This window comes from Zootermopsis nevadensis, unplaced genomic scaffold (genome assembly GCF_977971745.1).
Source record: "Zootermopsis nevadensis isolate Lab colony 2312 unplaced genomic scaffold, Znev_1.0 Znev_ptg000011l, whole genome shotgun sequence".
Lineage (NCBI taxonomy): Eukaryota > Metazoa > Arthropoda > Insecta > Blattodea > Termopsidae > Zootermopsis > Zootermopsis nevadensis.
Window position 1 is genome coordinate 2123061 of NW_028259143.1, and position 21774 is coordinate 2144834.

At 41.1% G+C, this 21774-nt stretch overlaps 2 protein-coding genes across 6 annotated transcripts in view; one reads left to right on the forward strand and one right to left on the reverse strand.

Moving 5' to 3' along the window:
• Positions 1 to 21774, reverse strand: part of Trim9 (E3 ubiquitin-protein ligase Trim9) — a 260942-nt gene that overhangs the window by 12335 nt on the left and 226833 nt on the right. For both annotated transcript variants that reach the window (XR_015534669.1, XR_002546544.2), the window contains one exon: positions 415 to 523. The gene's annotated coding sequence lies outside the window, so the exon portion shown is untranslated. The remainder of the gene's footprint in view (positions 1 to 414; positions 524 to 21774) is intronic.
• LOC110839597 (ATP-binding cassette sub-family G member 1) overlaps positions 4167 to 21774 on the forward strand; it is a 48053-nt gene continuing 30445 nt past the window's right edge. For 2 of the 4 annotated variants that reach the window (XM_022083962.2, XM_087347073.1), the window contains exon 1: positions 4167 to 4315. The gene's annotated coding sequence lies outside the window, so the exon portion shown is untranslated. Of the gene's footprint in view, positions 4316 to 17058; positions 17140 to 21774 lie in introns of those variants that run through there. The other 2 variants (XM_087347072.1, XM_087347074.1) reach the window with 1 other exon arrangement.

Here is a 21774-nt window from a genome sequence, read left to right on the forward strand (position 1 = left end):
TTGTTATTCATAACCTAAGAAACTATTTTTTTTTTCACAACTACGTTGTTTCTACCAAACAATTACTTTGTCAGTTACTACTTTTGTTTTTGTCAACTGACTACAGGTATTTGTCTTACAAACAAACTTTAGAATAGAACACACGAACAAATTTAAGTCTAAAGTAACTTTCCAGTTCTATTTCACAATATTTAGCAAGTCATGTGATCAAAGTGGAGCGTAATTAAGAGGGATTTGCGTATCTCATGGCAATGAGTCCTAAGATGGCGGTCTTCTGGGTGGTAGAGCCATGTAATGTGGTAGAAGTTTACCGACGTTTCAGAGGTCTACCAGAACACACGACACTACGACCCAGAAGACAGCCATCTTAGGGGCAGAACTGTAATGGTGAGAGACGTATGATGTCACACTTACCTTTGATAGGTGGTTCATAGAGCAGAGGTGGAAGTTTCTGCTTTCTCAGAGACCATCGGCATCCCTCGTCATGAAGAACGTCCTTTCCTAAACCACTGCCACCCCTGACCTGCAATAAAGTGTAATTGATGTAAGATTTGACGTTCTCTTACTGGTGAAGACGGCAATGTTATTCTGGGTTATAATATTTTGTATACACGCAGACAGATACCATCGTTTCAGAGCGATGACAATGTTTGTTTAACTCTGAAACCATCTTTGGAGCTGATGATGGTATATACCTACAAATCTGCATGATTTCACAACCCAGAAGGACAATATTACCAACTGCGATCATATGAAAACTTATAAAACTGTGTACTTTTATTAAAACATTAACGTTACCAGTACTTATATCCTACGTACAAGATAATTCATTATAAGAACCGTCCATACAAAACAGAAGGTAAAACATTATTTCTCCTGTATATTTTAATCTTTATGTTCTTAGATAGGAGATGAGCCGGGATAGCTCAGTCAGTATAGTGACTAGATACGGGCTGGACGACCGGGGTTCGATCCCCGACGGGGGCAGAGGATTTTTCCTCTAGCCTCTGCGTCCAGACCGGCTCTGGGGCCCACCCAGCCTCCTCTACAATGGGTACCGGGGTCCTTTCCCGGGGGTAAAGCCGGCCGGGGCGTGATGCTAACCACTCACCTCCCATCTAGTGCCGAGGTCAAGGAAGAGAGAAGCTATACCTCCACTCCCCCCAAGCGCCTACATGGCGTATAGTGGGACAAACTTTACCTTACTTTCTTAGATAGGATACCGGAAGACGAAATATTCTGTATGCATGGTTGCAAGCATTCTCTGAATTTAGTCTGCTGATTCCTGTGTAACAAACGTAATGTAAAGCGGGAAGTCGTTAGCCCCCGACAAAACGTAAAATTTCTTCCACTCGTCCATAAATTACGTTCTTATTTGGTATTGCAGGCGCTTAGCGTTCATAACGCACGTTGCATCTGAATTACCATTCTGAAGTGACGTCAAGACTACGTGTCAAAGAAACGCGTGTGACGTCATAAATGACAAAAAACTTGAATGGCACGCGGGAACGCCCTGGTGCATACGTCATTAACCATGAAAAATCTATATTCTCTGTCGAAGGGTCATTCATTGTCAATTGATTGCTTACATAACGACCCGGGCTGTTACCTGACGTGATTCTACTGTAAGATCTAACTCAACAAGGCTCTATTAGGACTGGACATGTCATATAAACCTGTAAATCCAAAGTTCGTCTGAATAGTATTTAAAAATTAGCGTGTTCAGGGGGAATAAACTCTCTTGTACTGAACAGTACTCGAATTTTCTCAAATCGCATCGAATGTATAAAATTTATTTTTAAAAAAATCTTTACGAAGTGTGAAATCGTGTTCATGGGGACTGAAGAGATATTCCTGTTAAACGCACCAACACAAAACCTAACCTAACCTGACTTCCGATCCCTGATGATAGAGGTAATAAGCACCTCCGAAACATCGGTAAATCTATACCAGACAACAAGCGGCAAGCAGACATCTCTAAATTTCCTGTCTTCAAAAGTTCCGATATGGCGGATGTGAGAGAAATTTTCTTGTGGAAGTGGCGTTAAAACCGTCTGTGTATGTTCCTGAAAGTTTATTTGGGCAACAAATACTTTCGAAAAGATATTAAACTTTTATGAAGATAATTCTGAAATCGACCTCAAGTTCTGGTCTGGTGACGTTGGCAAATTTGGACGGATCTACACGGCGCCAAAATTCGGACGAACACATTCATACAGGTACACTTACAAAAATGTGGAAGTTTAAGGATAAATAAATAAATACATCATCATCATCATCACCATCCAGTAGTCAAGGAATTAGGTCACCTGTTGGCTAGATCTGTCTCTTTGCATTCTTATTACAAGTTGGTTCAGTTCTAAATTATTTTAATTTGTCTTATTTATTATTTAATTCATCCATGTATGTTTACATCTCATTAATTTTGTTCCAGGAGATGTAAATGTTACTCTGTATTCTTTTTTCATTGTTCTGTTTTCAATCGAACGTAAAATAATTGACATTTAATGCAATTACACAAATTTTGTACGACCTACAGAAATTTATAAATTAATTGTACAATGACCACTGTAATAGAACTTTTATTATTTACTTAGTGTTCTGTCTGACGACAGGTCCATATGAACAGGATCCTTCCATCCTTTTCTCGGACTGGGACCTGTTCATATACGTTCTTGGCAGATGATCCAGAAGTGGTTTGCCATTGCCTTCTTCTGTGTGTGAATGGAGTAATTGTTGGGATGCCACGGAGGAAAACTCCGTGTTGCCTAGACCACGGCCTTGCCCAACACAAGTTATAAATTCGGGCACCGCCGGGAATCGAACCCGAGACCCCAGGATTACAAGGCCAGCGTTCTAACCGCTAGACCACCTCATCTTATTATTATTTAGTGTTCTGTCTGAGGACAGGTCCATATGAACAGGATCCTTCCATCCTTTTCTCGGACTGGGACCTGTTCATATACGTTCTTGGCAGATGATCCAGAAGTGGTTTGCCATTGCCTTCTTCTGTGTGTGAATGGAGTAATTGTTCGGATGTCACGGAGGAAAACTCCGTGTTGCCTAGACCACGGCCTTGCCCAACACAAGTTATAAATTCGGGCACCGCCGGGAATCGATCCCGAGACCCCAGGATTACAAGGCCAGCGTTCTAACCGCTAGACCACCGTGATAAATAGCACTTCTTTTTTTAAAAAAAAAACTTACAAAATATAAGTTGACCCACATAACAGAAATTAAAATATACGGATTCATGGTCAATGTTACTTCGAGATATCTGAAAGATTGGCGCTAATCCTGGGATGTTCCTAACAATTCTTTTAACGCGTGTCAAGTGTAATGCAACTCATGCATATAAATGCTGTTGGGGCGTGATCATCACATGAAACACGTGATTAATCATACAGTAATCAAACTAGATACTTAATTTCATTGCGAAGCATAATTGAGCAACCAGATGTCAGATCATCAATCACATTTTTTAATTATGATCTGAAAGAGTTTTTTTTCCTTGTCACATAAGAAGCGTGTTCAGAATAAATTTATAAATGACAGAATCTACTTACATTTTGCAAATGATTAATTCACTGATAATGGTTGTCTTCTGGATAGCAGCGCCGAGTAATCTGGTAGAAATTTACCGACGTTTCGGAAATGCACGCTGCCTACAACCCAAAATACAACCGACTTCATACTCGCCGCAATGAGAACCTAATATTCTGAATGGTCCATTGTCCTAGGACGAATATTTATGAAGCTGTATAACCGACGTTTAAATCTAACCTCAAATTTTGATCATGTCGTCAACAAATCATGTTACGTGTTCCACATCAGGCAGTTTTATTAAGATATCGGTACAAATCTGAGCCATACACACATATATTATGATATAAAAGTCAGAAATAAAATGGCGTGTTGTTTTCCTTCGGTAGAATTTCGGTTTTCCAGCCCCAATTTTGTATTTAATTTCCTCGTGTTAACTACCTTAACAACACTAAGTGAAGAAAACAAGTAACGACGCTCCTCATTTAGTAATTTTCTCAATTTTCGTGTCGTTTCAGAGATATGTGATACTGCAACAATAGTGGCCGTGACTTCGACTTTAGACTGTACTGCTCTAATATTGTGAGCCATCCCCTTTAAACGGTTATCGCCTTGTGCGCATGGCAACTTCCGAACAGCGGATAACCTGCAGCTGCTAACGGCTCGGCCCAAACGCGTACGAGGGATGTTGGCTGCTCGAACACAAAAGTGTCTGTACGTTTGTGACAACAAAAGTGAGACGATAAACCTCAAGATCGTGTGCTGTTGTTAGGTAAGTGGTTCTTCTCGTGATACTGGTCCAAGAAACGTATATATCCAAAAGCTTCATCGATTTTATGACGCACGGTGAAGGAATTTCAAGAATGGAGTATTTTGCGTTCTAGTAATTCACTGTTTCAGATCTGAGGTTTTCAAGACACTGAGAATTGTTCTTGGTTTTGACACCGTGTAGACTCGTAGGTTCATTCAAACGTTCTAGTGTTAAAGCTGCAGAGTCACATACATTTCAAATACAAGTTACAGACAATAATGGAAGCCATTTTATAGAAAACCAAATGTCAGCTTAACGTATATATGGCATGATAAACCGTTCAAACCAGAATTAAATAAGTCTGGATAAGTTTTATTGCAAACCTGTAACACAATTTTCTATGCAGCAGACAAGGACAGACAGACAGACATATTTACGAGTTGGTCAGTCGTCAAACTATCTGCGTTGGCATGTTTCTGTGTCTGATTGTAACAACTGTCAAATTTGGAGCATAACCGACCTATTTTGCGTGTGGGAAATGATTTCGTAAAACATACCCAATTGACGTGGGTTGCTATGGTTACCTTCGTTGTTGTGGTTACTTGGAGAATCCCCCCCCCCAAAAAAAGACGTATCTGTGACGTCATTGGTGAAATGTTCAGAGGTCAATTTGTGGCAAAAGTGTAGGACCTGTTACGCTATGCGTGTAATCTTATCTGTAATTAAGCTTAATATAGTGAGATTTCATTTGCATTGTTCATAATTATGTCCTTGATGAAGGATGTTTCGACAAGCAGTTCCACTGCATATTTTTTTGCGTTCTGGGGTACAGAAGAACTCTTACGACAGAGTAATTAAGTAGCTGAAACGTCACATTGTCCCCCACTTCTGAAATTGCGTTGTCCCTGAAAAGACCCGCCCTTCTCTGCAGCCCCTCCGACCCCTCCTACGGACTTTCCGTTGACGGCAAGAACTTGGAAGCAGTTTTGTGCAAAAATGTTGCAAAGTTCAATACTTCGAGAACGACAGACATTAACATCTCAATATATGAGATTTTTGGGGTTATCACAGCGGCGAAAATTCTGATTGAAATCTTCTGGGATACGACACTTTCCTTGTCGGTGGTTAGTAATGTTTCGGAGGAACCTGCTGCTTCCATTTTCAGGATAGATGAATGATGACCACCTACAAGACAAAGTGTTATATCCTAGTAGATCGAAACCAGAAATTTCGCTGCTGTTTCAAATTCGAGGGTTATTCTACTGACGTCCTGGGATTTTCCTTCCTGATACCACCTTAACATTCACTCCTCAACGCACGTCAGTTACAGATGCGCTGACATCAAACAAAAAACCGACGTGCCTCACACATTGAAGAATTAAATTAATTAACGATGGGGTTTACCCAAAGAAAATTACTTCCCTGTAATGTTCTGTTCACCTCAAGCGCCCAACCGATGGCAATTACGTAAAAAAGGAACATCTATGAGACCTACAGGATGGTTAAAAAATCCATCACTTACGTAGTAGACCCCTACTGTGCTATTTGAACCCACGAATGAGGGAGACACAGAGATAATTAGGCAATCAGTTGCGTTATGTGGATTCAAATCAAGAGCGATATAGCACACGAGATATATGAGAAATTCATGCAAGATTTTAGACCGCGACTGTAATTGAAAACAGGAACTAGGCATGGATATGTGGACGATATTAAAATTCATCTTACATAAATATGGCGTGGACTGATAGCAGACTTTTACGAAGACAGTAATGAAATTTTGCGTTTCATAAAAAGGCGAGGATTATACAGAGTGATTCAAAAAGGGCTTTACAACTTTGAAAGTGTATAGAAATTTATTCAGAAGGCTTACAGAATCGGTTGAGGTGTCATTTTGTAGCAAAACAAATCAAGTTTTACCTCAAACAGTCATTTTGGTTCGATGTGATTGCCATTGGTGATACTGCAGACATCCCACCTCAAATCAATTTCTTGCCAAACACGATCCAGCATATCCGGTGTCACTTCTGCAACTGCGGCGGTGATTTGAGCTTTGAGCTCAGTGAGATTGGCAGGTAAGGGTGGAACATACACACGATCTTTAATGAAACCCCATAAGAAAAAATCGAGAGGTGTCAAATCTGGAGAACGAGGTGGCCATGATATCGGCCCTGTTCGACCAATCCACCGACCTGGGAAACGGTTATTGAGGAAATCCTGGACCTCCGTGACGTAGTGAGGTGGTGCGCCGTCTAGCTGGAAGTGAATGCGTCCTTGGTCATCTTCGTCTAACTGTGGTATCAGAAAATTTTCGAGCCATTTTCAAATGCACTGCCTCTTGCGCTCGCGGTGACGGAATTCGGTACTACAGCACAACGTGAGTCAAACTTGATTTGTTTTTCTATAAAATGACACCTCAACTGATTCTGTAAGCCTTCTGAATAAATTTCTATACACTTTCAAAGTTGTAAAGTCCTTTTTGAATCACCTGGTATTTACCAGCTGAGCGACTATCATATTCTCGAGAATATTCTGTCCACCTGCACGTTGTAGGTCACCATATGAAGGCCAAATGATAAAAGGTGATGTAAGCTGTGACGGTGGTCTAGCGGTTAGAAGGCTGGCCTTGTAATCCTGGGGTCTCGGGTTCGAATTTATAACTTGTGTTGGACAAGGCCGTGGTCTAGGCAACACGGAGTTTTCCTCCGTGGCATCCCAACAATTACTCCATTCACACACAGAAGAAGGCAATGGCAAACCACTTCTGGATCATCTGCCAAGAACGTATATGAACAGGTCCCAGTCCGAGAAAAGGATGGAAGGATCCTGTTCATATGGACCTATCGTCAGACAGAACACTAAATAATAATAAATAATAAGCTATGATACGGCTGCTTGGATTTGAATACTGATCCAGCGGCCACATCAGCATCTTACGTAATCACGACCCCAGGACAGGATCTTCGCTGAACAATAAATTATATTTTATTGTTAAAGATATTCGCTTTCGTTCCTCAGTGACATTTATTTTTCCTTGCTGTTAAGTGATGTAGTCTTCAACCGGTTGAGTCTGCATCTACTACAAGTGATTTGTTTAAGTGATATACACTTTAATGTTGTGATCATACCTAAGTAAAGTTCTGAGACAAAGCCGCTTTCAGGCAGAAAGCTTAGAAATATTTCCTCTCCTGTTTTTTTGAGTCTAAAAATTTTTAAATCTCAAAAAAAATCACTACGATTAGAACGATGGATCTTTCTTAGTCTTCAGATAAAGTATGAGACATGTGTTATATTTATTGCCTTCAACCTGTCCATGTGAATCACATATTTTATAAAACTGAATAATTTACGTAAACGACGAAGCACAGCTGATAAGCCAAATTTTGGCAATTACGAATATCCGCATCATAATTTTATGAGCACCTTTTTGGAAATTATTTTATTCAACAAGATAAAGCAATCTAAACCAGTGGTATTCAACCGGGGGTGCGTGAAATTTAAAAAAAAAAATTATTTTATGATAAACACTGAATAATCAGTAATGTAATTTATTTAATTTATTTTAAATGTAGATTATATACTACGTATAAATTGAATTATACACCAACAACTTTGGGGGTACAAAGTTGAAGAGAAATTATATCTGGGGGTACGCGAAGACATCTTAGGGGGTACGTGAAATTTTTAAAAATCTATATATTATTTTATGATAAACACTGAATAATCAGTAATGTAATTTATTTAATTTATTTTAAATGTAGATTATATACTACGTATAAATTGAATTATACACCAACAACTTTGGGGGTACAAAGTTGAAGAGAAATTATATCTGGGGGTACGCGAAGACATCTTAGGGGGTACGTGAAATTTTTAAAAATCTATATATTATTTTATGATAAACACTGAATAATCAGTAATGTAATTTATTTAATTTATTTTAGATGTAGATTATATACTACGTATAACTTGAATTATACACCAACAACTTTGGGGGTACAAAGTTGAAGAGAAATTATATCTGGGGATACGCGAAGACATCTTAGGGGGTACGTGAAATTTTTAAAAAATATTATTTTATGATAAACACTGAATAATCAGTAATGTAATTTATTTAATTTATTTTAAATGTAGATTATATACTACGTATAACTTGAATTATATACCAACAACTTTGGGGGTACAAAGTTGAAGAGAAATTATATCTGGGGGTACGCGAAGAGATCTTAGGGGGTACGTGAAATTTTTAAAAAATATTATTTTATGATAAACACTGAATAATCAGTAATGTAATTTATTTAATTTATTTTAAATGTAGATTATATACTATGTATAACTTGAATTATACACCAACAATTTTGGGGGTACAAAGTTGAAGAGAAATTATATCTGGGGGTTACACGAACAAAAAAAGTTTGAATAACACTGCTCTAAACCGTTAAACATCATATTAAATAATAGTTTGTTCATGTGCAAAGTGAAATGGTCTTATTCATATGTCGGACTCCTTTTATTTAAAAAGAAATCTGTAATGTTTAGGAAATGGTCTGTGGCGAATGTTAAAATCCCACTGTATGTTACGTAATCTAGAGTAATAAAAAAAAAATGGGAAAAAAAAGAGAAACACGTGGAAGGTGTCCTTCGTGACACGAACTCCACTGGAAACAATTCGGCTCCATCTGTTTAGGCATGACACATGAATGTTAAGTCACGTGTTACGTAATTGTTAAACGAGCGATGCAAGATGACGGACGGAGTGTCCGTCAATATTCTTCTTGTCCTTGCCAAGAACAAAAAATCGGCCTCAGACGACTTTTACTGCAATCCACAATACCGTTCTTGCACTTCAGTAACTCCACTGTGAAGAGTTTCGTAACCAAATGTTTTTCTTCAGATTCATGACACAAAACGTATATTGCGTCAAATGACAGGATCATTACCTTATGACGAAATGGAAGGCTACACAGAGTCGAATAAGAGGTTGCGGAAGGAAGTGGTCGTGTCCTAAATTAAAATACAAAAGAGGGCATTTGGCCCAGACGGACTGACGAAAAACACGAAAATATCAGTCAGGATGGCAGGTCTCAAAATATTTAGACCAGGGACCTCCCTAATACGTATCGGGCGTGATCACATCTGTTAAAAATAGATTTTAAAGAAATGCGGGTTGCCGACGTGACCTGGATTTAGCTGCGTAATGATATCGAACAGCGATTCGTTCTTGGAAAGGTGGGGCACTTACTGATTAAACCGCTTCTGAATTCATGGGGAGAACGATGCTTTCAATGCCTTAAAATCCATCATATTCTGAACTTGCGGACTGTTGGATCAAATTCATTAGAACGCGCAGTGGTCACGTAAGATACCAAGACAGGCCGATGTCTGTCGCGCAATTACACTGTCGAAAATTATAAAAGATTTGACCTTAACTTTTCCGTACATCCGTAGAGAATCATCCAAGTTGAGTTACGCAGCCAACAATACAAAGGATTACAAATGTCCTCTGGGGTCACTCCGGGACGGATTCGCTTTACAATAGTTCGTTCCATTGCATGTCAGCTTGCGTAGGAGCCGAACCGAAACTTTTTGAAAAGATGCAGTCCACAATGGGATAATAATGCACCGTCATGAAATATGAAAACGACAAAGAACTCTCTCCATACTAATGTTGTGATCAAAACAATAGAATTGCTACATCATGTATTCGCAAATAACGTTACGTAAAATGTGGGATCTATCTCCCATGGTCATTTGTCCTTTCACTGCAAACAAAATAAATATCATTGTCGAAAACGGGATGCAAAATTTATACTTCTTTGTGTTGTTTTTTTATAGTGTTCTGTCTGACGACAGGTCCATATGAACAGGATCCTTCCATCCTTTTCTCGGACTGGGACCTGTTCATACGAGGTGCGATCGGAAAGTATCCAGACTGCGCCTATAAAAACCCGTACACTTATCTCAGGTATTAAATTCATCCATCACCCTCGAAGTAGATCCCCTGGGAGTGAACACAACGATCCCAGCGTCGCTGCCAAGCCTGGAAGCATCCCTGGAAATCTTTCTTTGTCAGCCTGTCAAGCACCATCTGCGATTCTGCCTGAATCTCTTCTATCGTCTCAAATCTCCTTCCCTTTAGCTGAATTTTCATCTTTGGGAAGAGGAAGAAATCACACGGAGCGGGATGACGGCCATGGTGTTTGAGGCCAAAAACTGCCGAACTTTGAGGGCGGTGTGCGCTGGCGCGTTGTCATGATGCGTCGCATGTGGAGTTCTTCCTTTAGAATCAGCTGACAGGTCCCATAGCCTATCCCAACAATGTCGCACAAGTCGTTGATGGTACGACGTCGATCTTCGTGAATGGCCTGCCGAATCTTCGTAACATTTTCGGGCGTTGTGCTCGAAGGTGGTCGTCCAGAACGCTCGTCATCATCGACAGAGGTTAGGCCATTTTTAAAACGTGAATGCCACACAAAAGTTTGTGCACGACCCATTGCGGACTCCCCAAATGCTTGCTTTAGCATTTCATAGGTTTCCGTAGCCGTTTTGGCGAGTCTTTGGCAAAATTTGATGCACACGCCATTCCGAAATCGCAGGAGGGTCGGTGTAATGCACTACGAAAACGCCCGTAACTAAGAAACAAATGCTAATTCTATGATGCCGGCTGGCACACTGATTCACTATGAATGTAGGCCGCACCCCCTAGCGGCAGAAGCTCGTACTACATCCGGTTCGCCCGCTATTGACACAATCTGGAAACTTTCCGATCGCACCTCGTATACGTTCTTGGCAGATGAACCAGAAGTGGTTTGCCATTGCCTTCTTCTGTGTGTGAATGGAGTAATTGTTGGGATGCCACGGAGGAAAACTCCGTGTTGCCTAGACCACGGCCTTGCCCAACACAAGTTATAAATTCGGGCACCGCCGGGAATCGAACCCGAGGCCAGCGTTCTACCCGCTAGACCACCGTGGCTTACTTCTTTGTGTACCATACAATAAGTCCATGGGAATATCAGATAACATGCTTTCTTTGGGGGGGGGGGGGGTCGACATTAAAATGTTCGTCATGTTTACGCAAGATCTATTTGCCTTGTGATGATTTCTCTGAAATCGAGTGAAGGTTACTGATCGTTTGCAGGAGCTTTCGATAATTCACAATTGGACCAAATATCAAGGGATGTTAGTGCAGCTCACCGATTACTAAAAATCCTGTTCACCAGAGTAACACAACCCGCTTAACAATTTTGGCGGCGAGCAAAAAGCTTATCTGTTTGGTCCCCTGGTTGAGCTAGCATCAACCAGGGGGCCCAACAGGCTTTCTGTCCTCGTCCCAATTTGTACCTGAAGATGGAAGTAGAAACCAGCTTCCGAAACGTTGCAGTGTTATAATTTTGTAAAGCATATCATAATTCAAAATCGTGAGAAACCTTAGAAGGCCCTCATACCGAAGCAAGTTACGTTGTTCAATGTTCTCGGACGAATAAAAACAGACCTTGAGAGAGTTCCCGCGGAAACAGGATTGTGATGTTTCGCTTTTCAAAGACGAGTGACTTTGCAGAGTCCAGCACTATAGAAACTGGTTGAAGTCCATTATATAACACATTATATTTTGTCCTTCCATTACGAGCTGCGAGTGGAGTTTTTACGCAAATTCCATGTCACGGAACGAAATCGTTTCCGGAGGTTTCCGCCATTTCTAAACCTGTTATCGGACAGTCACACATAATTTAATGAAAAACCTAATAAAGGTACAAGAGTCCGTATTTATGTATGTTTTGTAACATTCGACGTAAAAATTGTAAGAATACTGTAATAACTTCTGTACAGTAGGAGTTTCCATGGAGGAATTCGGCCGATTATAGGGCATTAGCTAGGGGAACACATTTTATAGGCGGATTAAAAACTAACCTGAACATGACAAGACCTTTTAAAGGCCTGTACGCATTAGGGCACATTTTGCGATACAAGTTGAGCGACTTGTATCAGAGGACATGAAACACCGATACATCCGTCCAGATTGTATGTTAAGATGTCGGAAGAGGAGGTACTGTTTGCAAATGGTTGGGAGTTCAATTTCGAAGAATTTCAAAAAAAATTTCGAGATTCAGTGGAACTAAAGACAAGATTAGCCATAATCTTTAGATTTTTGCTTTTGGGGATTCCTATACATCTCTGATGTATACATTTATTTATTTATATTTATTCCACCTGAACATTGGCTGTGTTGGCTTAAAGTGTCTGATGAATCGCCAGGGTCTACATTATTCAAAATAAATTAATAAATAAATAAATGCAGGTAGGCAAACCAAGCCTTAACATATACTTAATCAGCTCCTGCACTACTCATCATAGAATTTTGAATCTTCTTTCTTTCGCGCATAAACTGTGAGCGAATGTTTTGAATTTTCGCTTCGATGATGTTTCGTGGTGTTCCCATTTCTTCCGCGATGCTGTTCCATGTATCTGTTTTTTTTATTCCGATTTTTATAATCGGCATGTTGCCAGTTCCATAGACATCGATTTCCATGGTATAATTCAATCAATTTTAAAACACGATCGTTCGACCACTGTACGTTCGTTGCTGGTCCCTCGACACGTCCACACTGCACACAAGCTATTGCAACACTCGAGACGTCCTTTGATGTTCCTTCGTGTTGGCGCCTCTCAACCGATAACCGGGCACATGATATTTGTTGCGGAAGCCACTGCGACATGTCGAGGCACATCAAGCGACTTTGTGCTCTAGAGCGTACAGGCCTTAAGACAAAACATGTTATTTTGAACACAGTATTACGTTCCAAGGACAACGAAAAATAACAAATGACGGGTGCCAGAGATCAGCGCTGATTAAAAGTCGTACACTCATTGGTTCAGATAAGCGGCTAAATTTTAAGTACCCAGGAAAGCCCATCTGCTGTGAAACTCTAAAGGTAATCACTACAATTAATACAGTAAGTAAGTGAACCCTGTACCAAGTTAATCACTCAAGATTACACCTTCAAAACTTTCCTCAAACTACGCCTTGAACTACCAAGTGACAACGTTTGAAACCATTTGAACGAAATTAAGCACTTTACTGAGGATAGATTAATGCTCAAAATAATTTAAAAATAATGTGTTTTCTAACATTAAGACGGACTGAATAATTACGATACAGTAATTTTCCTGTCAAATATACGAATTAAATTTCGGAGATGACTTAAATTTGCATCTTCTCAGTAATAAATACCATGTTTAATAACACATATGTGATGCGAGCGAAACTATCCATAAACTAAATCACCACTAGATTTCAAGTATCGATTGTGGACAAGGTCGAATAGCAGATGTGCCAGTATTAAACAGTGGAACAAAACACGTGTGCCCACAACAGTGCGAGTTTCATGACGTCTGAACGTTTCCTCGCGAGCAATGCATGACCTTCGATGTTCAAGGCTTCCAGCTCTCGTCGATTTTATGGAACGGTCGATTCTAAAAACTAATTACCGAATACAAAAAGACCAGTCAGTGGGCAGTATCTTGAGCTAGCTGAATCGATTCCACACCCTCCCTACTTATTATTTATTAAGTTGCATTTTATACTTCAGAAACCGGTTGAGAGACGAGAAACGGAAGGAGGTATAAAGATTTCTGTCTTCTGGGTTGTTGCGTTGTGTAGTCTGGTCGATGTTTACCAACGTTTCAGAGGTCATACTGCCTCCGTCATCAGAGTATGAAGATTTCTGTCTTCTGGGTTGTTGCGTTGTGTAGTCTGGTCGATGTTTACCAACGTTTCAGAGGTCATACTGCCTCCGTCATCAGAGTATGAAGATTTCTGTCTTCTGGGTATTTGCGATGTGTAGTCTGGTCGATGTTTACCAACGTTTCAGAGGTCATACTGCCTCCGTCATCAGAGTATGAAGATTTCTGTCTTCTGGGTTGTTGCGTTGTGTAGTCTGGTCGATGTTTACCAACGTTTCAGAGGTCATACTGCCTCCGTCATCAGGGCGACGAGTATGAAGATTTCTGTCTTCTGGGTTGTTGCGATGTGTAGTCTGGTCGATGTTTACCAACGTTTCAGAGGTCATACTGCCTCCGTCATCAGAGTATGAAGATTTCCGTCTTCTGGGTTGTTGCGCCGTGTAGTCTGGTCGATGTTAACCAACGTTTCAGAGGACATACTGCCTCCGTCATCAGGGCGATGAGTATGAAGATTTCTGTCTTCTGGGTTGTTGCGCTGTGTAGTCTGGTCGATGTTAACCAACGTTTCAGAGGTCATACTGCCTCCATCATCAGGGCGATGATCGCCCTGATGACGGAGGCAGTATGACCTCTGAAACGTAGGTTAGCATCGACCAGACTACACAGCGCAACAACCCAGAAGACAGAAATCTTCATACTCTGATGACGAAGGCAGTATGACCTCTGAAACGTCGGTAAACATCGACCAGACTACACAGCGGAACAACCCAGAATTCAGAAATCTTCATACTCTGATGACGGAGGCAGTATGACCTCTGAAACGTTGGTTAACATCGACCAGACTACACAGCGCAACAACCCAGAAGACAGAAATCTTCATACTCGTCGCCCTGATGACGGAGGCAGTATGACCTCTGAAACGTTGGTAAACATCGACCAGACTACACAACGCAACAACCCAGAAGACAGAAATCTTCATACTCATCGCCCTGATGACGGAGGCAGTATGACCTCTGAAACGTTGGTAAACATCAACCAGACTACACATCGCAAATACCCAGAAGACATAAATCTTCATACTCATCGCCCTGATGACGGAGGCAGTATGACCTCTGAAACGTTGGTTAACATCGACCAGACTACACAACGCAACAACCCAGAAGACAGAAATCTTCATACTCATCGCCCTGATGACGGAGGCAGTATGACCTCTGAAACGTTGGTAAACATCGACCAGACTACACAGCGCAACAACCCAGAAGACAGAAATCTTCATACTCTGATGACGGAGGCAGTATGACCTCTGAAACGTCGGTAAACATCGACCAGACTACACAACGCAACAACCCAGAAGACAGAAATCTTCATACTCATCGCCCTGATGACGGAGGCAGTATGACTTCTGAAACGTTGGTTAACATCGACCAGACTACACATCGCAACAACCCAGAAGACGGAAATCTTCATACTCATCGCCCTGATGACGGAGGCAGTATGACCTCTGAAACGTTGGTTAACATCGACCAGACTAGACAGCGCAACAACCCAGAAGACGGAAATCTTCATACTCTGATGATGGAGGCAGTATGACCTCTGAAACGTTGGTAAACATCGACCATACTACACAGCGCAACAACCCAGAAGACGGAAATCTTCATACTCACCGCTGTGAGAACCTCAAGTCTTACAGGAAGGAGGTATAGATTGCCGACAGAAAGGTTCCCAGGTAGTGCCCGTTCGTCCTTCTGGTAATTGCGAGTTGAAAAAAAAATGCAAGGCGTTGCAAAGTGGTGAAGACAGGCGAAGAACGGGGTAAGATGAGAGGTTGAGCAGGGTCATGCCGTATTTGAACTGGATCTCGAATTTTGGTATTGACCTCGGTACGGACCTCATCTAAAGAACATTTACGAATTCAGTCCATACCGCAGAATTTGAGGTTTTCACGGTAGTGAGTCTGAAGATTTCTGTCTTCTGGGTTGTCGCGCTATGTAGTCTGGTAGAAGTTTACCGACGTTTCGGAGGTCCTTGTTGCCTCCATCATCAGGGCGATACTTCATCAACAAAGATCGATTTTATTAACTCTGTTTAGTGATCTAATCACTGTTTACTCTTGAGAACCATACGAAACTCAAATTCAGTCCGTAGACAAGACAGACTGTTAAAACAGGTGGTACATATAATTACCACTGGGGTTCAAGGGGTTAAAATAATCTTTCCATCTACATTTAGGTCTGCGTATAGGTCCTCTGCTCTCGTTTCCCGATATTTACCTTATCTACCATGCACACACGTTCACTTCAACCTCCTCTACATTTGATCACTTTATTAATGTTTCGGAACAGTACAAATCAATTATTGATCTCCTCATCACTCACATTTTTCCACATAATTTCCTCTGTCCTTGACCCAGACCAAGGGTCCAAGCTGAATGCAACTCAAGACGATAAGAACTGCTAAATACAACGACGTTAACAAGGCGTCTTATCTGATACCAGGCATCTGTTTATCACGATACATTTTAATACAGTATTATAAAAATTGTTTGGTCGGTCAAGGCCTGTGATAGCCTGTAGAACCCGTGATGATTATAAAAATCGTACAGTGGCCCCAGAAAACGGAGCGGGCACCAGGTTCAAAAAACCTGGTGGAGATGATATTTTCGATATCCTGTTCTCAAACAATAAACCTGTGCTTTTCCCTTGCGGTTATACACTGAGGTTCCACATTAATTAGCGACGCCCTGTACACGTCGTACATGAAAAACAAGTGAGTATCTCACATGCACCCGAACGACAGAGTTGAAAACTTGGCTTCATATTCGGGTGATCCCGAGTTCGAACCCCGATCAGAAGGTTCAGGTATCTTTACTGGTGTGGTCGAAACACGTCATTATATAATATTCTGCGCTGAGGAAGATTCTATGGGCAATCAATTGGTATAATAGTCACTGAACCTAATATGTGATGAGAAGATCGGAGACTATTACAGTGTAGTCACAGCCGCTGCGTATCATTTGGCAGATAAGATATAACGACAGAATTATATAAGCATTCCAGAGGCTTACTATTTGTTCGACGTTCTTAAGAGGGAATTTAATTGTCCAACGCTCATTCGTACCGCCGGTCTGACTGCGTCCTCACACAGAAAGGTGCTTCTTCAAAACGGTAAGTACTGGAACTGACGCACGGACTCTAGAAACTTTTTATTAAACGACTGTATCGTGTGGCACACTGAAGACGTTTCGTCTTCGAATGACAGGATGATTAATGGATGAACTGAAAAGGATTTGGAAGGCACCGGCCGTGAGCTAATTTAATTTACTGTGTGGTGAGAATGAGGAAAACCACGATCTCTCAGGGCCAAGATTCGAATTCAGAATTGTTCAGAATTTATAGTAGAATTACCAAACTTTTGAACATGACGGCTGTGCTATGTCTATTGAACGTTAGACCAAACATAGCTACAAATTTAACTTCTGTATCATTCTGTCAGTAGATGATGTCAGTCAATTCTTGAGAACTTGGTCTTGTGACTGATGAATGACATAAAACCTTGTTTAATTATCCATGACTAATATCTCCCAAGCGTAGAAAATCGATCCAACACAAGCCATCTGACAGGAAAAGAGCAGGAACTTCGAAAACGCTTTCGATAGGGCACACTGAAAGTGACTTCTTCCATTAGTCATTTAAAAAAAAAATTGCGTTTTGCTGGAATAAGATGGCCTAGAACGTGTTACGTGGATTCCTCGTCCTGTCGATTGCACACCCAACAACGTCCGACTTCCTCCTAGCATCAGCTGACCGCCACGAATGACACGGACAAAGCGTCAGTTGAAATGATTCATGTTCACATGTGAATGCGTCAGGTTTTGGCACCAATTGGGCTACGACAATATCGGAATAATTTTTCGCTGGACGGCGCTGAAGAAAATTTCGATCAATCGAACGTCGCGGTCGAGTATTTATCGCCCTCCCTTCATAAGAGCGAGGTCCCGGGATCAGATCTCGTCCCGGAGACAGGGTGTCCAAAAATTCGGGATTTCGTGTAAGGTACGAGGTTATCACGGCAGTCATGATGATGATGATGATGATCTGGGTTGTGACGCCGAGCGGACCTGAAGGTAGATACCGACGTTTCGGAGGATAATACTTCATCCATCTTCGCAGTTGATGGCAGAGGATTGAGGCAGCATGTTTCTTCCAGAATAACAACATCATCAGTTGTTTTCGCTTCCTTAAGTCCTTGCAAGAAAATTCCGGGATATTACAATAAATTAGACACGTACTTTATACTTTATCAACCGATCGTCGTGTTATTCAACGCAAACCGGTCTTTGTGATTTACCGTTTACATCTTTTTTGGGACGTACTGTATGTTTGAATTTAACAAGCCACTCTTAATCTCTGTCCTCAAGAAATAATTTGACGGAAACTCTTACAAAAACGTCTTGTAAAAAATAATCAACTAATTTACATGAAAGTCTATACCATGCTTAGGTTTTGTTTTTGAATGTACTTGTTCAAAAAGTGCAATGAACTAGGAACACTGGCTTCTAACATATAATTATGGTTGTACAGCATTAAGTCCAGGACTTAGGAAACAGGTCACGTAAGGCGCGTTAAGTCAGATCTGGACATCTGAGGGACCGACAGAGTTTCGAAGGAAACCACGAAAAATAAAATATGACACAGCAACATCCAACATGTTGAAACCGACAAGAAAATACAAACTCTACAAAAATTATGACTCTGCAGTAAATCAAGATTACAATCACCAAAAGATTAGCATAAAATTCAGTCCGGAGAATGGTTGCCACGATGCAGTTAAAGTATCCTATCGAAAATTAAACTGTGCAATACAACTGTTGCTATTTATGAGTGTGAAACTTGGTCACTCTCACATTGTCTGAAGAGTGTGCTGTGGGAGGAGCGAAAATAAAACAACAACAACCAGCACAGCGGGGAGTTTCATAACCGTTCGTCTTCAACGGGTATCATAAGGATGATGAACTTTGTAAGCACGGTAATGAACTTTTGGATTTCATAAAATAGTAGGTATCAACTTGACTTGCTTTGCTACACGGAGTAAGGCGGTACAATATAAAAAGGTTCGAACCATAAACACAATTTTAAAGACTAATTCAGTGGTTCCAGGCCTTTTTTTCCCGTCATTTCAGAACCGACGTTTCTCACAAGCAATGTTTGTAAGAGATAAGCTCGTCTCTGTAACCACATTTTATCAGTTTAAGTGGAATATTTCGGCGTTGAACTGAAAGCTGCTTGCAGGCCACAGAAACCGTTTTATTACTCCTTTCATACGAATTACGTCGCCCAAACGCCATGTTATCACTGCATTAAAATATCTGAAAATAATATTTTCTCATTTGTCACAAGTGTGGAATGTTTACTGCATACACGGCTTCAAAATACGAGGTGCGATCGGAAAGTTTCCAGACTGCGCCTATAAAAAAACCCATACACTTATCTCAGGTATTAAATTCATCCATCACCCTCGAAGTAGTTCCCCTGGGAGTGAACACAACGATCCCAGCGCCGCTGCCAAGCCTGGAAGCATCCCTGGAAATCTTTCTTTGTCAGCCTGTCAAGCACCATCTGCGATTCTGCCTGAATCTCTTCTATCGTCTCAAATCTCCTTCCCTTTAGCTGAATTTTCATCTTTGGGAAGAGGAAGAAGTCACACGGAGCTTAGAAAGGAAGTTGGGGTCGGTTCTTGCAAGATCTTTGAGCTCCTGACAAACGAGAAGTCGATTCTGCTTCTGGTCCTCAGACAGGTTGCGTCGCATGTGGAGTTCTTCCTTTAGAATCAGCTGACAGGTCCCATAGCCTATCCCAACAATGTCGCACAAGTCGTTGATGGTACGACGTCGATCTTCGTGAATGGCCTGCCGAATCTTCGTAACATTTTCGGGCGTTGTGCTCGAAGATGGTCGTCCAGAACGCTCGTCATCATCGACAGAGGTTCGGCCATTTTTAAAACGTGAATGCCACACAAAAGTTTGTGCACGACCCATTGCGGACTCCCCAAATGCTTGCTTTAGCATTTCATAGGTTTCCGTAGCCGTTTTGGCGAGTCTTTGGCAAAATTTGATGCACACGCCATTCCTAAATCGCAGGAGGGTCGGTGTAATGCACTACGAAAACGCCCGTAACTAAGAAACAAATGCTAATTCGATGATGCCGGCTGGCACACTGATTCACTATGAATGTAGGCCGCACCCCATAAAGGCAGAAGCTCGTACTACATCCGGTTCGCCCGCTATTGACACAGTCTTTAAACTTTCCGATCGCACCTCGTATCTGTTATTTTCCACACCATCAGCGATTCGCATTAGGAGCTACGAAGGCATGTGAAGGTCCCGGCGGAATGAGCTAACTTCCAGTTTTTGCGTTTGTCACCTTGGATAAGTTGTTGCAAATAATGTTTCTTTGTGTAGGCCGACCCAGGCGCCAACCAAATTCTGTAATCTGTAGTTAAACTTGACGGCCATGTTGCAGTGGAAGAGAGATAAAAATGTGCTTCCAGAGTTTTCAGAAGGACGTCACCCCCCTCCCACTTCAGCTCACTTCAGTAAACACCCCCTAGATAAAAGAATCGAATACTTGAGATTCAAAACATCACATTTGCAGCAACGTTTTCATCCTTCGGTTGACTGTCCGTCTACACAATTACAATGTTCATTGATAATCCATTACATGTTTCGACCTTAAATGTTCATCTTCATGTGGAAGTGTTCGAAACAAACAGATATGGCTGCTCGTTTTTCTGTTGTCTACTTCACAACGTAATGGAATGTGTCTTAAGCAGATAACGTTTTAAGGGATGCAAAAATTGTTTTGCATCCCTTAAAACGTTATCTGGCTTCGCATTTTAAAGTATTTTGCCAATTAACAGTTTTCCTGTGATCCTGGACTTTCGGGACAACGAATATGGTTAAGTCCTGTCATGATTTTGCTTGGAAACGGAGGAAAACCTCATGGTATAGGGCGTCCAAGACAAGCATCCACGTACGCGTCGCGTGGTCGACCCTGGATTAGCGAAACAACTCTTGCTCATGCGGGCATGTTACAAGGACTAAAATTATTCTTTCTGTAACTACAAACGTGTTTTTACGTGACCAAAATCTCGTCTGGACGTGTCAGGAATCGCAGCCCATCAAGGACACAGGCAAGTAGCCAGGACAATCTGCAATCATTACGTGTTCCGACGACGCTGAATTCTGTTTACGGGTTAAAACTTCTTACGCCTTTCTGATTCCTATCGGTAAATCCTGACTGTGTTGTACGATATGCTCGTCTGCGTATTTATGTAGAGAGCGTTGAGAACCAAGGGCCTTGGAATATCACAGGGATGGAGTATACGCCACATCTGCGCTGGTTTCACAACTCAACGGGAAACAAGATGGAATTTCTCGTAATATTCCACTGTGACCGGAATGACGGGGTTATATAGGCACTAGCCTACGTTGTATTTTTATTTAATAAAACTGTAAACAAGGATTCACAATTAAATAACAAACACTTTAACGACCTCAAAAGAACGCATTTAATACAAGGTTTGATTGCCAGACACAGGCTCATTAAATGCATCTTATAGAAACATGTTTTTCTTTAGATAATAATTTTACTAAGACCTGAGTGCACTTTACTGAAAACGGAATAAAGGTCACAAAGATTACATATTATTTACGTCCTAATTTTGCTGCACCAGTTGTATCTTAATTATGTACATGGACTTAAGTGAAATTTTCTTTTCTACTCGTGAAATCAAAGTCAGAG